The following is a 22,401-nucleotide window of genomic DNA, read 5'->3' as shown; positions in this document are numbered from 1 at the left end:
AAATGCAGATCCTTCCACACTGGTAAACTGCATTTTACAATTTAGCACTTAACATCCAGTCATGCTCTGAGCAGACAGTTGTGTCTAATTTTGTGTCAAGAGGGTAAGAGGAAAACTCTTGATAGAGGTCTTATTGTTGGGGCGCAGATGGCAAGAGGCCAATGGCTTCGGTCACAAAGGCTGTGTGTGACTTGCGTTGGTCTGGTTGATGGTCAGGTTGATAACTTTATCAGTGATTTAGGAGCTAACACAGTTGGGTGGATCTACTTAACATCTTTTTTTAAGTAAATCCAAAAAACCTAGGTGCTGTTACTTGGTGCTATTTAAATAACATTGTGCTGAACTGAATTATGACCATTAAGAACAGAGGTGAAGGAGAGAGTGCAGCAAGGTTGGAGTGGGTGGAGATGAGTGTTGGTGTGTGATCTGTGACATTAAGGATAGCAACAAGAGTGAAAGAGCAGGTTTAAAAGACTGAAGTGTGGTTTGATGGAGGTGGCAAAGTAGTAAATACTCTGCATATGCGAAACATCAGCACTTTAGCTTTATTACAGTGAGTATGTTCATACATTGATGTTAGAATTTGTGTTAAATCTGCAAACTTAGCCTTTTCTTCTTTTTTGCACACAAGGCATAACTTTTTTTCACTGAGGTGTCTGTTAGTGACTTTGCTTGGAAAACCCCTTCTTTTCTTCATTCTCATGTTTTACTTCACAATACTTGGCAGGTATCCTAGTAAAATGGAGTTTAAAAACAAAGGCAAACCTGAGGACTGTTTTCTTGGCTATGCATAGGGCAGTGAAAACCATATGGGCGATATTCTTTTCTGAAGTGACATTATCTAAGCTGCCCAACAAACACACTAAGGGGGAAGTTGGAATGTTACATTTCAGACACTTCGATAAGTCTTCACATATCTCGCGCCAAAACTTCTGAACTGGTGGACAGAACCAAAGAGCGTGGATATAATTGTCCGGTGAATTGGTTTGGCAGTGTGAGCAGTTGTTGGTAGACGTAAAGCCCATCTTGAACATCCGATGACCTGTATAGTGCACTCTATGTAATATTTTGTATTGAATTAATTGAAGACTGGGATTTCTAATTAGATGAAAGGTTTTTAAGCAAATCTGAGACCAGAAGTTTAGGTCTAAGTTAACTGATAAATCCGCTTCCCATTTTGCAATAGGAAGTGATATTGATTCATCTGTTTTAGAAAGCATTCTGTATATTTTGGATAGTAATTTGGGGGTTAAGAGTAAGAAATTGAACCACACTTGGTGGTGTTTGTAGTTCAACTTGACCCGGTTTAAATTTCTTTTTTACTATGGATTTAATTTGTTGATATTCTAAAAATCTTTTCTTGTTGATCCCATATTGTGTAACTAGTCTGTCAAATGAAATAAATTCTGTTCCTTCTAGTATATGTTCTAAATATTTGATTCCTTTACCACTCCAATCTGAAAAGTTTATCATATTATTGTTTTGTAATATGTCAGGGTTGTTCCAGATAGGTGTACGTTTGCATGGGATTAATGAAGACGCCGTCAATTTTAGAAACTCCCACCATGCTGTCAGAGAAGAGCTGATGTTGATGCTTTTAAAGCATTCATGTCGTTGGATGTTTGAGCTGATAAATGGTAGGTCTGAGATCTCTAGATTATTGCAGAGTGCTTGTTCTACATCTAGCCAAGGTTCATCTAAGAGGGTATGTTTTAGCCATCCTGAGATAAACTGAAGCCTGTTGGCTAAGAAGTAGTGCTGAAAGTTAGGCAGTTCTAGTCCTCCTTTATCCTTGGTCTTTTGTAGTGTTTTTAAGCTTATACGTGGGGGTTTATTTTTCCAAAGGAATTTGGACATACATGAATCTAGAGATCTGAACCAATCTTGTGGCGGTTTAGTTGGGATCATTGAGAATAAATAATTTATTTTTGGTAAGACCATCATTTTTATAGCGGCAACCCTTCCCATGAGTGATATGGGTAGACATTTCCATCTAGCCAGATCATCTTCTACCTTCTTTAAAAGTGGGATATGGTTTAATTTAGTTAGATCTGCAAGCTTGGGAGAAACATTAATACCTAAATATTTTATATTTCCCGATTGCAGTGGTGTAGAAGAGGAATTATGGAAGGAGCAATTAATCGGTAGGACTGTAGATTTTGACCAGTTAATTGAGTAATCTGATATTCTTGCAAAAGAGTTTATCAATTCAATCACCCCAGAGATATTGGTTTGTGAATTTTGGAGAAAGAGTAACACATCATCCGCATAAAGGCTGATTTTATGTTCCACGTTCTTGCATTTTATGCCCTTAATTACTGAATTCTGTCTAATTGCTGCTGCTAGTGGTTCAATAAAAATTGCAAACAGTGAAGGGGAGAGTGGGCATCCCTGCCTGGTGCCCCTCAAGAGACAGAAGCTGGAGGATGTCTGGTCATTTGTTCTAACACAAGCTGTTGGGGAATTATATAATATTTTTAACCAGTTTATGAAAGAGGATCCAAAATACGGAGCCCCCCAGGGGACATGGGAGAAAAAAAAATTAGGGAGGAAAAAAAAAAAAATTAGGGAGGAAAAAAAAAAAAATTAGGGAGGAAAAAAAAAAAAAGACGGACTTTTGCGAGATCTCGCAAAAGTATTGCGAGCGCTCGCAAAAGTATTGCGAGATCTCGCAATAAGTATTGCGAGCGCTCGCAAAAGTATTGCGAGATCTCGCAAAAGTTTTAGCCGCATTCTTCGGAGGCCGCCAGCTCGAAGCCGACCGGGAGGTCGAGGCACGATGTGCCGGGAAAGCGGTGTTCCTCCCGGCTGTAGTAGGTCTCGACCTCCCGTTAGCTTCGAGCTGGTGGGTAGTCAGACTCTCCGAAAAACCTCGGAAGCTCTTTTGCAAATATGGATGTCTTGATAAACCGAGCAGGTATTGAAGTTTACACAACTACATTCCGCCTAAAATATCTTAAAAGTTATTTTGTGACCCAGAAAGAGTAATATTAAACTAGTAGCGCCGCCATTGTTGGAGTTTTGCGAGATCTCGCAATACTTTTGCGAGCGCTCGCAATACTTATTGCGAGATCTCGCAATACTTTTGCGAGATCTCGCAATACTTTTGCGAGCGCTCGCAATACTTTTGCGAGATCTCGCAAAAGTCCGTCTTAATTTTTTTTTTCCTCCCTAATTTTTTTTTTTTCCTCCCCAATTTTTTTTTCTCCCATGTCCCCTGGGGGGCTCCGTAAAAAACCAAATTTGTGTAAAGTTGCAAATAGAAATTTCCAGTTAACTCTGTCAAATGCTTTTTCTGCGTCTAAAGAGAATATTGTAGTTTCTAGGTTTTTACTGTATGAGTAGTCTATCAAATTAAGTAATCTACGTGTATTTGTTGATGAGTGCCTACCTTTTATGAAACCAGTTTGGTCAGGATGCGGAACAACAGCGTCCCCATGACAGGCACCTGGAACAGAATCTGTGCCAGACTGTGTCAAATCAGAGGTAGCGGAACAGTCAACCGGAGTAGGAAGAGCAAAGTGCTGGGCCTGACCAGAAGGGCTTGCTGAAATGTGCGTTGTGCAAGTCTGAGAGTCAGGTAGGGCATTGTCCACATCCGCACCATCACATGAACCATGCTGACGATCCGTGGACTGTGAGGCATGCTCTCCTGCCACAGAATCCACATCCACTCCATGGCTCAAATCCGAAAGGACCCACAAGGAAGTCCTTGCTGCGGTAGACTCTGTCTCTAGACTGCCAGGGTCCTCCAGATCCCCACCAGCACTGAGATCCCCCTCACTGGAGAAAACGTCTAGGGACTGACTTCCCAACGAATCCTGGACAGGAAGGAAACTCACGTCCAACAGAAGGTTTCTGTGTACAACCTTACTCTGGCCTGAAGAGTCACTGATCCTGTAAATGTGGGTCCTGGGATGCCTCTCCACAACAGTGTAAACCTGAGGCTCCCACTTGTCTGCAAGTTTCTTCTTGCCCCGCTCGCCTTTATTGGCAAGCAGGACGCGATCCCCAACGTTCAGAGACACACCTTTGATTTTCTTATTGTATTGACGAGCCTGATGCCCCTGCTCATTGCTGGTGTGCTCCTGGGCGATCTTGGCAGCCTCAGACAAGTATGACAGAAGAAGCTTGGAGTAGCCGTTAAAGTCCACCACAATGGGATCATGCAAAACAGACTTGAACATAACGTCGACCGGTAGTGAGGTTTATAGCTCGCTTAAAGTTCCTACCTACAAGTGGGATCTATGCAACACCCCGACTTAGAAACAATAAACGCTCGAGAGTCAAACCTATTCTTCTGTGTGGGAATACAAACGTTTTATTAAGAATCCCTGAAAATGGTTGTGTGTATTATCTGTGTGATAACTCAGCATCACTATATTGTGTTCCCAGAATGAACTTATCCCTTGGAAACCAATTCGACAGCCATTAGTAATATAGGGTTTAGTGCTCAGTTTTCATGTTCTCTTATTTATTTTTACTGGGTTTGTGAACAGTCCTAGGAATATTGTCGACACTGGTGAATATAAGCAAAAAGGTTCAAATCGTCAATGCTGAATTCCTGTCTAGCGGTCTTCTCTGTGTGTGGACTGGCGTACGTTCGTAGAGTGTTAGAAGTCCTGCAGCAATTGAATTTAGAAGTTTCTGCTCTAGTTTGTTTATTCCGCGAGTTTTAAGTACACCATCGTGCTCTCCAGATTGTCTCACTCTAGTTTTTCCGATATTTATAGCGTGTTATTAAAGCAAAGTGTACGCTGAGTGAGATCCTTGGTGACCACGACTGCACCGGACTTCTTCGCTAGTGCGTTTTACAGTGAGAAATTTTAATTCACTTTGCAATAGAACTTGGGATCCTTTGGTGTCTGTAGTTTGACATTAATTACGCTCAGGGACGGTAGAAAATAACCATATATTCACTTATAGAATAAACTATCTCCTTAGTCTCCTATTTTCATTCTTTCTGTGCTTATCCTTCGTTGGCTAGATGAAAGCATAGATTCTAATAGTATAGTGTGTTAAATACATGCTACCAAACGGACACGCCATTTCTTTCTCACCTGGTGTATCCCAAATGGAGATACACAAGACTACTGGCGCACTATATCCGGGAGCCTACAGTCCTACTTATACATGAGCGCTCTATATTTGATCCTAGCGTCCTCGCACCCTGTACTTTATTTATTAGTATAACATAATTGCAGATATTGAGACTAAGTCCCATGGGGGCAGTATCATCTTGTTACTTAGTAGATATGCGATCTTCTAATTTGAGGGAACTCGTGCTCGATGCGTAGTGCTTCTGGCCTGGCCGTAGAGTATTATTTCTCTTGGCAGAAGTATTGCACCTTACACATGTCAGTGTGGATGATCATGATCCTTAAACAGATCCCTTCTCCATTAATTCCGGGGCACGAGAAAAAAAAATTGATCCCGTGCTGGCCTGGACAGCTTATGATAGGGGATGGGTTAACCGATACCTCTAGTGATCCCTTTGCGTTGCCCTAGTGTCCACGTAATACTCGTCAGTGAGCTGAGTAAGCCAAACAAGCGTGTTCAAAGCCTTATGCGCGCTTGTATTAAATTCAATGGCTCTCAAGAACATCTACACCCTACGACCCAGAAGTCTCATACTATGAGTTTTGACTTTCAGCCATGACTGTCTTACTCAGTTCTAAGCAACACTGTACATAAAGGGAGGGAATGCCTCCAGTGAAACTGCACGAAACCTTGAGCCTACTACACCAAGCTGCTTCTACACTCAAGGACCAGGCCCCATGTTGTTATCGCATCATCATCGTCTCTCAAATGGTGCCTTAGAGAAAATGTAAGGGCGTCGTCATCACTTGCGTAGCTTTTCACTCTGAGTGGCAGGACCGCTGGAGATGATAGGATCTTTGAAGTTGGTGGTCCTCCAAACTCACTTGATAAATTAAACCTGGTTGCTGTAAGCTCACTCCGCGCGTAAACACAGATAACCTAGTGCGTGAGTTTTTGGTTTGTAGCTCCAATACTATCCGAGTATTCCGACAAGACTGAGATGGCGTGTATGGTGTACATCAGACTTTATGAGGGAGGACATGTGGGGGGGGGAACCCCTTGGGTCTTTTCTGTGGTATAGTGGTACAGGCGATCATGCCTTCGCTCTCTCCTCCACGCCTGACAATAACAGCGAGAGTTTGTGCCTCTACTTCATAAGTTAATACAAATCGTGCGCCTTGGATCAGCGGCAAGGTTGTGCCCGTGACTTCCGTCTACGTCACTATCCCTTGTTTGAGGTTTAATCGGTGAGAGCTTCCTAGTCCTCACTGTAGGAGCTCGAGAGTCCCATGGTGAAACAGACACAGTCTGATATGCACACGACCAAACCCTAGAAACAGCACTATACATCATTCGAGCGACACACACAACAACCATCACAAACGACGTCCCATACATAGACCACACTTACATGCAGCACCGCACCACACCGCACACGTGTGCTGTCCTCACCTTTTCCGCTAAACCCAACAGCATGTTCCCATTATGTACGCAGTGCTTCCTCGTAAGCGATATGTCCTCGTTTCTAATCGTAGCTCCCTCTCAAAATCAGTTAATGCTTGGAGAGAAAATAAGAGTTACACCGGTGTCGACGACTGAAGTGCCATATGTTCTGTCTCCTACAATGCACCTTACTCTTTCTGAGACACGACTGTGTTCCATTTACTCGTTCAAAATCAACTAAGTTATGATTAGTGGCTACTCGAACAAGCATACTGCGCTCCCACACTAACCTTTAATACCTTGACAACTCTACCCCAGTAATATAGTTACTGTAACACGTCCAGACTTATAAGGTTGTCGCGTTTGCTGTCTAATAGTGACTGTAAATGACTACAATAAAACCAAGAAGCAGGATGTGTGATTAGATGCAGTAGCCTAGCAACTCTTGTTGAAAATACTGCCTCAGGTGTTCCCTCTGTTCACATACTCAGTATGAACTCGACACATAATATTCTCAACAGAGTTAGTGGCTAGCCCTCTCGACGATTTTTCGAGAGAATGTGTGCCACTCCTACCCAGCGATGAACTTCAAAGGGCGATGAAGACTGAAACTGCGTATCTCTGCTAGTGAATCCTGCCTATCCTCCAAGTCTGTATTCTCTCGTGTCTCGCAGAGCAAACATGCTGCAAGTTCCCCACCAGTAGGGCACTTCTGGCCTTATATCCGCGCAGGTCGAATAGAGAGCAAATTGTGGTGATAAAACGCAGCTCCCAGTTCTATCCTTCCAGAGAGTGCATCACAGGAACAAAAATGCCACATGCGCCACTACCTTAAGGGAAAGTAGAAGATATCATAAACTGTGCTGTAATGAGTACTGTTAGAAGAATCACGGAAAATGGAAGCCAAGACACGTCACAGTTTAAAGGTAGAGTTCAGTGCCTTACAGTTTATGTGATATAAGGCACCCTTGTAGTCAATCATGGTGGAGGGTCTACCTCCAATCCGCCAATCTCGAGTCAACTTCTTTTACTGTAATTGTCTGAATACCAACTCTGCCACTCACCCCGTCCCGGTACACTGACGCTATCTGCCTCCATTCTCCTTGCGTGGCTCTACCCGTCAGAGACACTTAAATACGAAGGAAAGAGCTTTCTTGAGACAAATGGAACTGCCAAGAGCAACCTAGGCAAATGAAAATCAACATTGACTCAAGCAAAGATAAGTACGCATTCCTAAAAAGGAGAACTATTTCCTATTGTGTTCACTATAGAAGGTGTAGTGGTCCCTAATTCCATCCTCTCTACCTTTTTAGAGTCTTGCCGATATCCAAGTTGGCATCCTTGGTGCCATCAAAATACACTATTCTACCTCATAACGCTTTGTGCGCTACCACGACGTACCTTCCGGCTTTGGCAATCTCAGATAGAAACCCAAATGACCAAGGAAACCTGATCTGACTTCTTCGCCAGCAGATGGACAACTTCTTTGGTGATTCACTTCATCTGTGAGGCCAATTCGCATTGTCTCTCAAATACCATATTGAAAAATACATGCGGCCAGCCAGCCAAGGCTATTACCTCACCCAGGAGAGGGCAACAGACCAGAAGAGGATCCATCACAAGTTAGAAAGAGACAGGAACGTAGTAAGTTGGAGGATCACCAAAAAGATGTACGAAGCATCAATGCGCAATAAATGAAAGAGCTGGGCTATCTAGCAAGAGCCCATATTGGTGGCATCGGTGTTGTATTCGATAATAAGCAGCACATCAGGGGCTGGTTTGGACTCATACACACATGTTACTGACTACACGCTCGAGCGTGGATTAATGTACTTGTCTTTAGTGCTCTCTCCTCACAACATATGGTCAAATGTGCTAAAAGCTACCCAAGAAGGATTAAAAGATCCATCGTGGCTTATAGAAAGTACAGTGCCCCAATATGCCCCGAAGCGCGGCAGAACAGCGCCAATTTCCCGTCTTTTCGCTAATTGTGATGTGAGAAATTGGGTATATGAGAGTGCGTACTAAGTCCTTTAAATTAGAAGATTACATGAATAATCACAGCTGCTCATATCAACTGAGCAGCAGTGTATGTGCAAGTCGCGTACACATCACATCCGGTGCTAATTCTCCACACATCCCTATCTATTTCAGACCAATGGACAGAGGGGGGAAATGAAACTATAATTAAATCGCTAAGAATTGGATTATGCGAATTAATTCCCTTTTTTCTATTCTACCCTCCAAAGTTCAAAGTGTGTAAAGCTCATTGTCTGTGAGGATTAAAATGTTTCAGTTTCAATTGAGAATCCATCAGCCTGGCTGGACTTTCTTCCGTACTTCTATCTGTTAGAGGTTGCAATTTGGCGTAGGTTTCCATAAATGCGGCGAATGTCGACTCTGCTCACCGTGTTCAGTGTGTGGATCCGATGTACAAAGCGTTTAGCTTTCGCCACAGTATCTAAGTTCGGATTAGTGTGACGGTAGTGTCTGTGAGATGAATAGATGTCTGTTTTTCCTACTTGGATCTCGCTCAATCCGTTAGCCCAGCTTTACAAATGCATCACGCACTTCTTCTCTCTTGAATGTACCAATAATCGTGGCCCAAATAAGGCATGATGTTCTCTCTCAATGTCAAAGATTCACCCACATAGAGCCTGACCGGACGAGTCAACAACTGTAATTCAAGAACGAGGGCTCGAGTAGAGCGGCCTGGTCTCAACTGCGCAGACTATGTGGGTGTAGCATGTGCCCACGGTTGCACCTTGGGCCCAATTCAGACCTCGCACATCTTTGTCAGGAAGTACCACACTTATTAGGCAAATCAAGACCCACGGGTCTCCTTCCACACCGCACAAGGCAATAGTTATCATGGCATAGCAACTCAACAGAAGCAACAACCCTCGGAGCTTGGTCGTCTTCAAGGTTGAGTTGGTATTTTGCAGTGAGAGGATGCATTGGCAGTCCAAATTCTTCCGAGATGGCAACAGACAATACGCGATCACTCCCCACAAAGTGGACTGTGACTCACCCCTGTGCCCAATTTCTAAAAAAACGTCTCTCGAGCCACCAACGAACCAAGAAAGGTGTGCAAGGTTCCTACGTAAAATGAATCGTGGCGTGGACTTGAAGAGTTGACTGGAAACAGATAATGGCTAACCGGGTCTATCCCTGCCCCATAGTGACCAAGGTTTTCAAGATGTCTCCATCCACACTTGTGTCGCGCCAGTTAATCTGGTTATCCTCCTTATCAGTTCCATCAAAGAAAGAAGGTTGGACGCTCGAGGTGTCAACACTTCTCCTTCTTAAGCTCCGCTAATATATCCTTCGTCAGGTGGTGGTGTAGATAACCTCTACTGCCTCCCACCCTCCATTACACATATAGTGTAGGTGCACAGTACTCTATGTCTAGTTCCCGTGTCCCTAGAGCAATGTGACTCTATAGTTCATTCGGAAACACGTGCTCTCGTCTTCTCGCGATCTCGGTAGGACAACAAGCTTCATCTCAAATATAAGTCATGTCAGACATGTTTGTCTATTAATAGAACTCCGCAGTTGGTACATTGAGGAGCTGTGGAAAATGGACTCGAGTATTTGATCGAGCTCGATCGCTACGCAGTCCAGGCCCCTTATACACCTACCATACACCAAAAGTACACACACATTGGTAAATAAATCAATTAGGACACTATCCCTCATCACTCTAGATGTAGCAGTTAATATCCTGTTCAAACATTTTGTCCATAGACACACTTTGGTACATTTATGGATGTGTGTGGTCTGACCCATTGCCCCCAGCACCAGACTCAGAACTCAGCATCTATATATACGGGTAACTATATTTATTAATTACTTTGTCTCCTGTATTGGTCCTGTATCCTCACTGCTCTCCGAATCCCACTCAAAAGTGATCATAACCAGTGCCTCTTTATCTAATAAAAGTGATCCAAAGCATATGACGTGCTACGACTCATGTCCAATTTACAGAGGATAAGTGTCAGAGCAAGCATGGACTCGACGCAGTAATGAATCCATTACAATGTCTACGTACATGTTAACCATTGTACAGTCTTGCAAACTTGCTTCACCAACCATTTTGGTTGATTGATTAGGTAAAATAAATGTGTAATATGGAAATATGTAAGGCACTTAACTGTAGCCTGGCTTTCTCTCCGCACTCGCACCAAACACGACGACCTTTACAATACCACTATTCAAATTCACTCTCACATTCACAACTGGTGGGAGGTATCCGCAATCTCCTGGCGATTTGTAGCCATGCGGACTGACCCTGAGGGTGCTTGAGCGATATAGAACCGCACAATTAACGCAGATCTGCCACCGATTCTCGCGTCTCGACCTCGATTCTGGCGAAGCACAGTAGGCAGGTAAGATGTAAGGGGTGTATACAATAGTCGCCTCTGCCACCACAATGCCCCACACTCATACCACCAGAGTCGTGTGGAGCCTGGGAGGTCTGAGTGATACACTTTGTCAACCGTGGGGTTACAGATGAAGTGGATTCCAACCACAACTCTGGAGGCCACCCTGGCGCTCGCCGCAACTTATGCATACCAAGTGATAACACCTCTCCATCAGTCTGGACTTCTCCTATCGGGATTAACAACAGGACGACGGTATGACAGAATCGCTTTTCGCGCACCATGTATTACCTAGCCGTATAGTGGCAACAGCTTATGCACCTATGAGCAAGGCGTGATGACTGTCTACTGTAGCGTGCCTAGGTTCGCACAATGTCTGTGCTAAGATTGTGAGGAGGTAGTAGCCGAAGATGTACTTCACGAGCGTCATTATATAGCCTAGAGACCTGACCCTTCATTCTCTAAGCGCATCGTTTGCTGCGCGGCTTTGAGCGATATAAAACAAGACACTCCAGAAAGAAGGCTTAAAGTGCGAGGATGCTAGCGTATTAGCTACGCTCTGCTAAGCATCTCCTTGGAGCAATGAACATATCCTCTCGCCCGGATCCACATGAGGTTTCTGGCCTATGACGAGATGCTTTTTTTTCTCTTTGCTCTGGATTATTCCAGACTCTGTAGACTCGTGGTGTCTTGCGGACTGTCTCCCACTCATAACATCAATCAGGACATGAGGCTGTCGAAAAAATGAAATAGGTGTTGGTGTAGTCGAACCAATGCTACCGCATAATGCCGACACTGCTCATAGAAACTGCCTCTGTCTGAGACCAGAGTGAGGATTCTGTAGTCTGAGTAATCATTAGATTCCTGTCTTACCAACTGTCGCATTGATTTAAAATTGGCATTTTAATATTTGTCCAAGTTGTTAGACCATAGGCTTGCATTCACTGGATGGTGAGCTCGCCGTTTAGTGTCATCCGCGAGACAGAGAAGAGGTACTGAACATTGAGGTCACCTGGAGCTAGCTAAGCGAAAGCCAGACATTTGCTTTTTCGGACACTTACATTTATCACATCCAGCCGTAGGAGTGCACACCTATCGCGTAGACTAGACAGCAACCTGCTCGTGGGGCGCGGAGAATTTGTGGTCTCCATCCCTGGATTGGAATCAACACCGGGGGAGATGCTCCTTGTTTTGAGAGAGACTGAATGTGTGTCATGAACCTCCATGAGACATTGGCACGAGCAGTCTGACAACCACATATGAGCGCGTGCAATCATGAGACTTAGTGATCGATCCATCCCCTATCAGTGACACTACTTAAAAAGAAGACACAAATAGTCAACAAGCAGGGATGCTTAGTGTGGCAAATAGCGCTACCTCCCACTCGCCTCCTGTGATATGGTGTGTTGTGAAAGCGTTGATCACAGAGTATCATGCGCCTACATGTGCGTTGAGTACAGCAGTGAACCTTCTTGGCTCTAAGGAGGCTGGAATGTTGCCTACCTTCTTTTGAAAAAGAGTACAAAGAGAAGCCCCCAATAGGGATCAATAGTTCAATAGTTCAAACGAGACTAAAGTGAATTTTTGGTCTTATAAAAACCTAAACCTAGATATGCTGTGCCAACCTCATTTTCAGGCCTGCCTTCTGTGTCTCCCCTCAGATCTCCACCCTGCAGCGCCAGGGCCGGACTCTGTTTTCCACTGTGCCAGAGACTGCAGAGAAAGAAGCTCACTCACTGTTTGTCCAAGAGGTAAAACTAATACATATCTGGATGCAAGCCTGCTTTGTCCGTTATTTATCACTCAACCGCACCACCATGATTTCACCTTTCAGCCAAAAGTAGGCATCCAGATTGTGTATCTGGATCTCACTCTTTGAAGACTCATCAAAGGGGGCTTGTATTTTCAGATACAAATCCATGCAGGGACATACTCTGATTTGTTTGTGGCAGGTTGGCAACTCAAGGAAAGTCTTGAGTCGCGTAATAGGCTATCTTGAGATCTCACTCTTTGAAGAGCTCCATCAAGGAGGCGAGGGCCTATTAGTAATGTGTCTATACTCAACAATCTAAAGTTGACTTGCTATAGGAGACTTGGTACATAACACTTCTGAATTCAATGTTTTCAGGAATGCTCGGTCATGGACATTGCGTCTAAGGCAAAGCGTGAAGAGAGAGGGTGCTTGTGACTGTAGCTAGTTAATCCGCGTCTACCAAATCCTAAATGCTCGTAAATAGCCTCAACCCATCATACCATAGCACTGTATATTATGTCTACGACCACTAGAAAAACAAAAGTCATATACTAATTGCTGGTGCCTTGAATCATGATTGGTTGTTTGTCTGCGTCCCTTCTATGTAACTAAGAAGATCATGCCAATTTTTCCACTCGAGATCTCATTTCACCACGCCCCACTTCTATGAAAATCGATGCTGTATGAGACTTAAAATATCAAGTGGTGCACTCAAGCCAGCCTTGTATGAGCACAACTAGGATGTGGCTCTAGTCTGCACCCACTTTATTAGAATGTCATTGTGCGAGCTATAGACAAAGTCTTTCAGGCTCCAAGTAGCTCAAGATATTATCCATGAAGACTGCATGTGGTGTTTGGCAGCTGAAGCTTCTGGATAGTGCGAGGCGTTAGGACCCAGTCTTCGAAGAGAGGCTTAGGGATCAAGGATCGAATGGTGATCTCCCTCACCCCTCAATCACTCAGCCCTTTGCAGCAGCACGCTCGAAGAGGAGCTAACAATGGACCTGACCCAAAATCTAGAATAATGGCTCAAAAATACTTGAAGCAAGCCCTGTTATCATGCTTTACGTACACGGCGAAGATGTTTTGCGTGTCTCTCTCAATATGGTCACTGGCCCAGTGACTTGTTCTGCCATTAAGTGAGCGCCCTGTTTTTCCCCTGCGAGCTGAATGTCACAGGGGGGAACCTGGAGACGAGTGGAACAAAACTTGGGAGCAAATGACACACCAACTTTAGGTGTCTGAACCCCATCCCCAAGAAACCACCCTCGCCCCAAACCAACATTAGAGGAAACCTCCCCATCAGGAACACCAGTTGCCTCTGAACCAGATGCTGCTCCATAATGATGAATAAAGCACAATCCAAGAAACAAATTCCAAATAGTGCAACTGTACAAAAGCAAACACAGTATTCTTAACTAACACTTAATGTTATTCAGGATGAGAATTGAGCAGATTAAATGTCCAAGCTCATTCAAAAAGTCCCGCACAAGTTAGGAAAAGCAACCAACTTGGAACGAGGGCAATTGCGAAGAGCTCCCCACGGTGATCGAGATGACGTCGATGCTTGATGAATCCAAAGGGTCACGGCACCAATGTAACCCGTTCAAGTGTTACGCCTGCTGTTCTGCGTTGTGTTCTGGTGTTGAAGCAAGAGGCAGGAGACAGTGCTGAATCTTTGGCTCTTTACTGCTACATCTGCAACACAGAAATACGTGTTCGATCCGTGTGTGTCACGTGACTGACAGTACACCTCTCCTCCGGCCATGCTGAAAGGAGCTGTGACCGGGGCACACATGCACGCGCCTACGTCATCACGCAGCGCACACCCACACAGACTCAGATCACACAGGTAGGAGAGTGAGATGCCAAAATGACATATTTAATCCAAAAAAATGTGTTTTGGGTGAAATTCACAAGTATTTAACACATATGTTACACTATCAATGCATTGTTTTTGGATTTCAAACATTGCTGCCATTGCTTCATATACATTCTTCTTCATCTCATCATTTCTCGCTTCAGACTGTATGTTCTTCAGTCTGTAGTAGAATTGATTCATCATGTTGCCCTTGAAGATAAATGTAAGAATGAGATAAGTATATTCTATGATTTCCTTCTCGTGACATTTAACATATTCAGCCAGTTCATCCCCGAGGTTATTAACGAAGCTCTTTCCTGTTTTTTTCAACAACTCTCCCATTTCCCGAGGAGCTTTCTCATATTTTGAGTAGGCTTCTATAAAGCTTTTTTCATGTCTTTTCCTTTCATCCTGATCCCAGCAGTGTTTTGTATTCAGTCCAGGCAGTCCTAATTTTCATCTCTGGCTTAGAATAAGTTGCAGCTGCCCAGATGTTCCACTTTAGTTCCCGATGATGCTTCTCAAGCTTAAGATCGATTTTTTCAAATTCTTCCTTGATATCTTTCAGTAATGATTTGTCATGAACATGTTAACATGTTCGTCTTAACATGTTTGTCATTAGTAAGGAAAATACAGCACCTACCACTGGCACAACACTAGCCACAGACGCAGCAGATTTAAGAATATCATGACTAGTGTCTTTTACCGCATTCCCAATGCCTGTGATTAATGTTAGACAAAGTACACCAATATTTTTGAGGTTCTCCTTATTTTTTAGTGCACTTTTAAGTTTTTCTTTGCCTTGTTTTAGTTTCTCCAGAAGGGGTTTCTTGTGTTTGCTTTGGTCAGCAGATGGAGACGTGGTCACACTGGAGATGATGAAAAAGGATGACATCATCAGCAGGAGCAGGGGACCAACAGATGCCATGTCTGAAAATACACAAGACCAAAACATCATACTTTTTAAATGTAGTCTTTTTTTTTTTAAACTCAATTTTTATTATAATTTACAACATTGCAACTTGTACTTGTCAATGTTCACAAGTAGGACAGTTACAGGAACCGCAATGCAGAAATGTAAAATAAGAACTGCAATTAAGAAGCACAAAACAAAACTGGAAAGCAAAACAAAACCCAAACAAACAGACAGACAACAGCAAAAACAAAAAGAAAAGAAAAACAAAAACTTTATGTAATATTAAATAACATGTGACAAATCTAGCCATAAATGAACAAAACGAAACAGACCTATGCTAAATTATTGAAACAGTAAAGCATGTACGGGTCGCCAACGCTCAGTAAACAACTCTCTTTGGATCCGCAGAGCGTATGTTATTTCCTCCATCTGGTAAATTTCTCTTACTATATCAAGCCACATATAATATGAAGGTGGGTCAAGATTCAGCCATTTAATAGTAATACACTTTAGTGCTGCTGTAAGCAAGATTCTTAAGAGATACTTTTTATCATTTCCCGCAAAACCATTAGGTAATACTCCTAAAATGGCTAGCTGTTGGTCTTTCGTTAATGGTTGTTGGAAAACTGTATTGAGAACTTTAAATATGTCATTCCAGAATGAGCAGAGTTTTGGGCATGACCAGAATATATGTGAATGGGTTCCTAAATAAGTACCACAATTTCGCCAGCAGGTGTCAGGATTTGTAGGCTTCATTTTGGCCATTATCTCTGGGGTTCTAAAATATCGCGTGACCACCTTCCATTTAAATTCTCTCCACAGCCCAGAATTAGTCACAAGATGGGCTTCGCTGAACACCTCTTCCCAGGTGTCGTCTGAGATTTGAGTGCCAGTCTCAGCTTCCCGCCTTGCCTTGCCTTAATATCCAAAGTTGCATTTGGAAATAATAATAATAATAATAACCCCAGAAATAATATTTCAGATTTGGAACAGCCAATCCCCCCTGCAGTTTTGACAGTTTTAATGTTTGGAACTTGATCCTTGGGCGTTTACCTTGCCATATAAATTTGGAAAAAAGTTTATCTAAATTATCAAATGTAGAGTTGGGAATGTCAATAGGCAGCATTTGGAAAAGGTATAGAAGTCTTGGCAATACATTCATACGTATACTCTCAATCCGACCCAAGAAAGACAGAGGCAGGACTGTCCATCTCTCTAAATCTTTTTTTATTTTTGCAACTATAACTTCATAATTTACTTTAAACAAGTCTGATAATGAGTGAGGAATCTGAATTCTTAAATACTTGATCCCTTCGTTTGGCCATTTAAAGCCACATCGCCCCTTGAATGTTTGTGAAATGTTTCCTCCTATATCCATTGCCAATGTTTTGTCAATATTAACTTTGTAACTAGAGAGGTAACCGTATGTACTAATAATTTCTTTTAAATGAGGTACACTGACTGCAGGATTTGAAATGTATAAAAGTACATCGTCTGCATAGATGGACAATTTATGCTGTTCTCCATTAATTGAAAGGCCCTGAATTTCATGTTCATCTCTAATCAACTGCGCCAGAGGCTCAATACTTACAGTGGGGCAAAAAAGTATTTAGTCAGCCACCGATTGTGCAAGTTCCCCCACCTAAAATGATGACAGAGGTCAGTAATTTGCACCAGAGGTACACTTCAACTGTGAGAGACAGAATGTGAAAAAAAAATCCATGAATCCACATGGTAGGATTTGTAAAGAATTTATTCGTAAATCAGGGTGGAAAATAAGTATTTGGTCAATAACAAAAATACAACTCAATACTTTGTAACATAACCTTTGTTGGCAATAACAGAGGTCAAACGTTTACTATAGGTCTTTACCAGGTTTGCACACACAGTAGCTGGTATTTTGGCCCATTCCTCCATGCAGATCTTCTCGAGAGCAGTGATGTTTTGGGGCTGTCGCCGAGCAACACGGACTTTCAACTCCCGCCACAGATTTTCTATGGGGTTGAGGTCTGGAGACTGGCTAGGCCACTCCAGGACTTTCAAATGCTTCTTACGGAGCCACTCCTTTGTTGCCCGGGCGGTGTGTTTTGGATCATTGTCATGTTGGAAGACCCAGCCTCGTTTCATCTTCAAAGTTCTCACTGATGGAAGGAGGTTTTGGCTCAAAATCTCATGATACATGGCCCCATTCATTCTGTCCTTAACACGGATCAGTCGTCCTGTCCCCTTGGCAGAAAAACAGCCCCATAGCATGATGTTTCCACCCCCATGCTTCACAGTAGGTATGGTGTTCTTGGGATGCAACTCAGTATTCTTCTTCCTCCAAACACGACGAGTTGAGTTTATACCAAAAAGTTCTACTTTGGTTTCATCTGACCACATGACATTCTCCCAATCCTCTGCTGTATCATCCATGTGCTCTCTGGCAAACTTCAGACGGGCCTGGACATGCACTGGCTTCAGCAGCGGAACACGTCTGGCACTGCGGGATTTGATTCCCTGCCGTTGTAGTGTGTTACTGATGGTGACCTTTGTTACTTTGGTCCCAGCTCTCTGCAGGTCATTCACCAGGTCCCCCCGTGTGGTTCTGGGATCTTTGCTCACCGTTCTCATGATCATTTTGACCCCACGGGATGAGATCTTGACCCTCTTGCATATCCCTTTCCCGTAAGAGAAGCACATGCATGTCCATTTTTCGTGAGCTGTTGAGATTTTATTCAAGTGCGGCTCTGATGATTAGCTATGTTCTTTCCATTTATTTCTTATCATGTATAGTATGCTTCCATGATCTTCAGTGGTCTGCTATGTATAATTTTTACTAAACACACACTAGTATCTTGAACATTGTCTCATAATATAGTTCCTAAATGAGTAAGTTCATACACATATATGTCCGCTCTGAGAGATACTAGGTGAGAAACTATTTCCCTTTTAAGGCTATTACGCTTCTTATCAATAACGGTTATACATTGATTGTTTCTCTTCGACTATAGAACTCTTTTGCTGTCTTAGGGGCCTATATGGCTCATAGTATATTGTATGAGGAGAAGGTCATGCACCTAATAATGTTGAGGCTGCTGTGAGTTATATGTTGTGTGTAGCTTTAATATAATAAGTCATGTTAAATTCCCGATGAATATACACAAGACCACCAATTGGCTGTGGAACACAGGGTCCATATTCTATCACCGCAATCAGTCACACAACAAAGTGGGTTGTGTGTATGAGGCAGACTGATTTGTGTGTCTAATCTGTGTTAAAGTATAGAAGGAGGATCTGTCGTGCCAACCAACGCAGGAGTGAACCTCCAGACAGTCGTGTCGTGGTTCACATATATTTACTAGTACATCAGAGTCCAGAGATATTTCCTATGTCGTTTGTGGATAACGTTTATAGACCTAGTATATGTTAAATGGAGTCTCACTCCATTCCCTAACAACACCTGAAATTTCACGAGAATAGTTATAATTCGGATATGTCAAAACCCAAATATACTCGTAACTTCATGAGATATATACATGGGAACTCCTATTATCTCTAATATTGTTTTCCAAATGTTGCCCCAGTACACACTCTGTCTCTCACAGTGAGGTATATGAGGCCTGCTGAGAATTGTAAGTAATTATTTGAAGCGCATTCCAAATTACTGATCTCCATCTAACTTCTCATTCAATAAAGATTAAAGCTCAAAGATATACATATTGGCACCATGAGTCGGTGGCTGACTATAATACTATTTTTGCCCCACTATTAGCTCAATGGGTGTAACATATTAATGGTACTATGACAATAAACAGCCCAGGGAGGGATCGAGACAACCGGCAAGCTTACAAAGATCCGGGAAGCAATATCCTATGTGTCAATACAACAAATCACTAAAATAATGGCTTTCTGCCTCCAAGTTGAGGAGGAACAACATCTCTGAGGCGTCGAAAGTAAGAATTACTCACAGATCATTACCTCAAGTCCAGACGAAGCCAACACAGATAGTAGGGTTTGGAATATAAGACACAAATCGCTATATCCTAGATTAGAGCAGGTGGTAAGTTTGGCGAACCGAGAATATCCTTGAGACAGAGTCTTTTACTTAACAGTGTATGGCCCATAGTTACTGACTGCTCTCAGGTGATAAACCTCTAAGTTCGAATGCATTTTTGATGACTGGCCCCAAAATTCACAGAAAGGAATATTCACTATGAATATCAAAATAATTATGAAATAGTGTTACTTAAGGATACTTTGTAAGGCTTATAAACCTAGAAGAATGAATATTATATAGTTAGTAAAATATATACAAGAACGAAATCACCATGTGAACAAAGATGGGCCGCTTCCTGTCGACATCTGACCTGTGACACTCCCGTTGGCTTTGATCACTCGATAGTGGTCACCATAACTCATAGTTCCTATAATTAAAAATAGATTTATATTAAAATGTTTTATTTAACTTCTTTTCTTTCGAGCTTCACAAATTGTTTTGCCGTATATAATTTTGTATTGAAATTGCGAGACAATCTAATTACACTCTCCTGTATATGACCGTTTATGTTTATAAGTAGATGACGCACCTCATCATCGCTGCCTATAGTGTGTATTGTACACAAATGTATACTCTGGTCGCGAGTGTATGCTCGCTTCGCCTCACATATGTTTTATGCTGATTAACTGGCAACCAATCTATAGCATCATATGGTCTCAAGAACTACAAGGATGTGCTCGCGAAGTGCGATGTCATCTCTTGAGTACTGACGCACTGATGTCCCCGCCAGCTTACCGAAGTAGTATGCCGGAAGGCTTCTGCTAACAAGGTCCATCAGGAACTGGCTGAGTCACGGCCTTCTCACCAGTTCTATTCCAAAGTCTGAATCCAATGTGCTGCTAACGCTCCCTCTCATCCATATGTATTTTATAGAGTAGTTATTACCTGACTACTAGTTTAAAACACACATCCTACAAGCTCGACAAGATCTTTTATATGACGAGTTTGTTAAGTGTGTCTGAAGGATCCACCTGTAGTCAAAAATTTGGCCCTCTCCTGTGCCCTACAGTCCTGATTTGGTTGTCTAATACTCTATTTCTCTAGTGTCAGCATGTCTATCGATAAAATTAGCAATCTGCGGCAGTGTTTTAAAATTATTGTGCCATCTTTTATAATTCCTGAAATAGTGGTAAACTCTAAGAGCAACTTGACCGTGGTGATTTTTGAGTACTACAATCCTTAACTCTATGTATCATGCGCAAATAGTCTAGTTATATAATGACTTTCGAAACAACCAATTTGATTTTAGGCAACTAGCATATAACTCATTTGTGTGCGTAGTTTGTGTAGTTGTCAGGGTTTTAGGTATATAGGGTTTTATCTGTGAACTTACTAAAATACTATTATATGAGTAATACCATGTATAACTAAATGTTTGACTGGTTTCTACTATGAAGTCTTTTAATTAGCACATAGCAAATATCTTACTTTAGGGGGTAGGGTAGGGCCCCCCTGGCTATTTAATCCCCTAGTGATTTTCCCATAGTACTTTTTGTGTATTAATTGAAATCTTAATAATATGCCCTCAATTTTCTCGTTTATAATATAAACTTATATCAGACTCTTATATCTTTAACCGTATGATCATACTTGAGCCATTGGGACCAACCCGTAAATTTGGTTGCTGAGTCATGTCGTCCACTCATTTACTATGTGTGTTAATAGGTCCTCACTGCTTATGTCTATATTTGTTGGCCCTTGCCCTTTGTGTACAAGGTTCCACCAACAGTGCTCAGCCTGTGACCTAGCCTCCTTTTGCTGTTTTGGCCACCATTTACATGTGATTCCACTTGTGCATAAATAATCCCGAGAGAATCAGTATGCCAAAATTGATAAGCTAATTGTATATGACACATTTTGAGACAGCAAACCCCAAATCACCAGCAGTATAGAGTTATATAATAATAAGACTAAAAATAAAATGAGGTGAATCTCCGGAGTAGTGAGCCTTCGAAATCAACTCTCCAGAGTGCATAAGTGTGAGAATTATATAGAATATTTAGGATCATAACGTTATGTTATTATTTGGAGTACTTCAGCAAGTGAAAAACTGGACTTATTCAATATTAAGGGGCGAGTGAGTGGGGCCATTTAATCGCCAATGATTTTACTAGTTTTGGGTGATCGAGACTCTCCATATAGGTCCTTAATAGTGACAAAGAGTGATATGGACGATAGTCTCTTTTTGGTCGGTATGCCTGAAATTACTCCAGATCAGTGTAAGTATTAAGAGTAAGTAATGTTGAACAACTTATTTTCGAATTTACTTTTATTGTCCCTTCATCGCCCCAATGTATATAGGATAGAAGACTTAAAATATCAAGGGATAAAAGTCTTATCCTGGTTGAGTCACCGGAAATGGTGCACTGTCATACTGACACAGAGAGTAAAGAAAAGATACCACCCTCAAATAGCTCTACTTGTGCCCACTCGGACACGAGGACAAACCTATTTCTCCAGCATACTTAATCTCTCACACTATAAAAGAAATGAGATTGATCCACCAGTTGCGAGTTGTTAATCCATGATAGGTAATACTAAGATCTGCATTCCAATGTTGCGAAGTTAGACAGTGCGAGACTGTATTATAGCTCTCGTTGTGTTATCCATATAGTTCATTATAGTTCCCCAGAGCCCACTGGTGTTTGAGGCTGTACAAGAGTATACGAGCAAATGAAACAAACTATATCGCCCCCTGATTTCATCAACATACGTCTCTAGAAGAATATAACACTCACTCAACACAGAAGTGATGAGCCACCTGGATATAAAGTGGTGGTGAGGTTATCAATGTGCTTGTGGATAAAGGTAGTATAGTTCATTAAAACTAAACTTAATAATGAGTTAACAATACGATTATCATATAGAAGTATGTAATTAGTTCAAAAACTAAACTAAAAGTTAAACATTCATTGAGTGTTTAACTTCAAACTTAATAGTGAGTTCTTACATATGTTTGTGAGATGG

General features: G+C 42.1%; 1 long non-coding RNA gene across 1 annotated transcript in view; it reads right to left on the bottom strand.

Moving 5' to 3' along the window:
• The window catches only part of LOC121812851, a 16,576-nt gene extending 981 nt beyond the window's left edge, over positions 1-15,595 (bottom strand). Inside the window, exon 1 of the long non-coding RNA XR_006053367.1 lies at positions 14,372-15,595. This is a non-coding gene — a long non-coding RNA (uncharacterized LOC121812851). The remainder of the gene's footprint in view (positions 1-14,371) is intronic.
• Between the last annotated feature and the right edge of the window lie 6,806 nt (positions 15,596-22,401).

This window comes from Haplochromis burtoni, unplaced genomic scaffold, assembly GCF_018398535.1.
Source record: "Haplochromis burtoni strain Fernald_Lab_line unplaced genomic scaffold, NCSU_Asbu1 Contig_888, whole genome shotgun sequence".
In the NCBI taxonomy this organism is placed as follows: Eukaryota; Metazoa; Chordata; class Actinopteri; order Cichliformes; family Cichlidae; genus Haplochromis; species Haplochromis burtoni.
The sequence above is the reverse complement of the archived record's forward strand: the minus strand, read 5'-3'. Positions and strand labels throughout refer to the sequence as shown.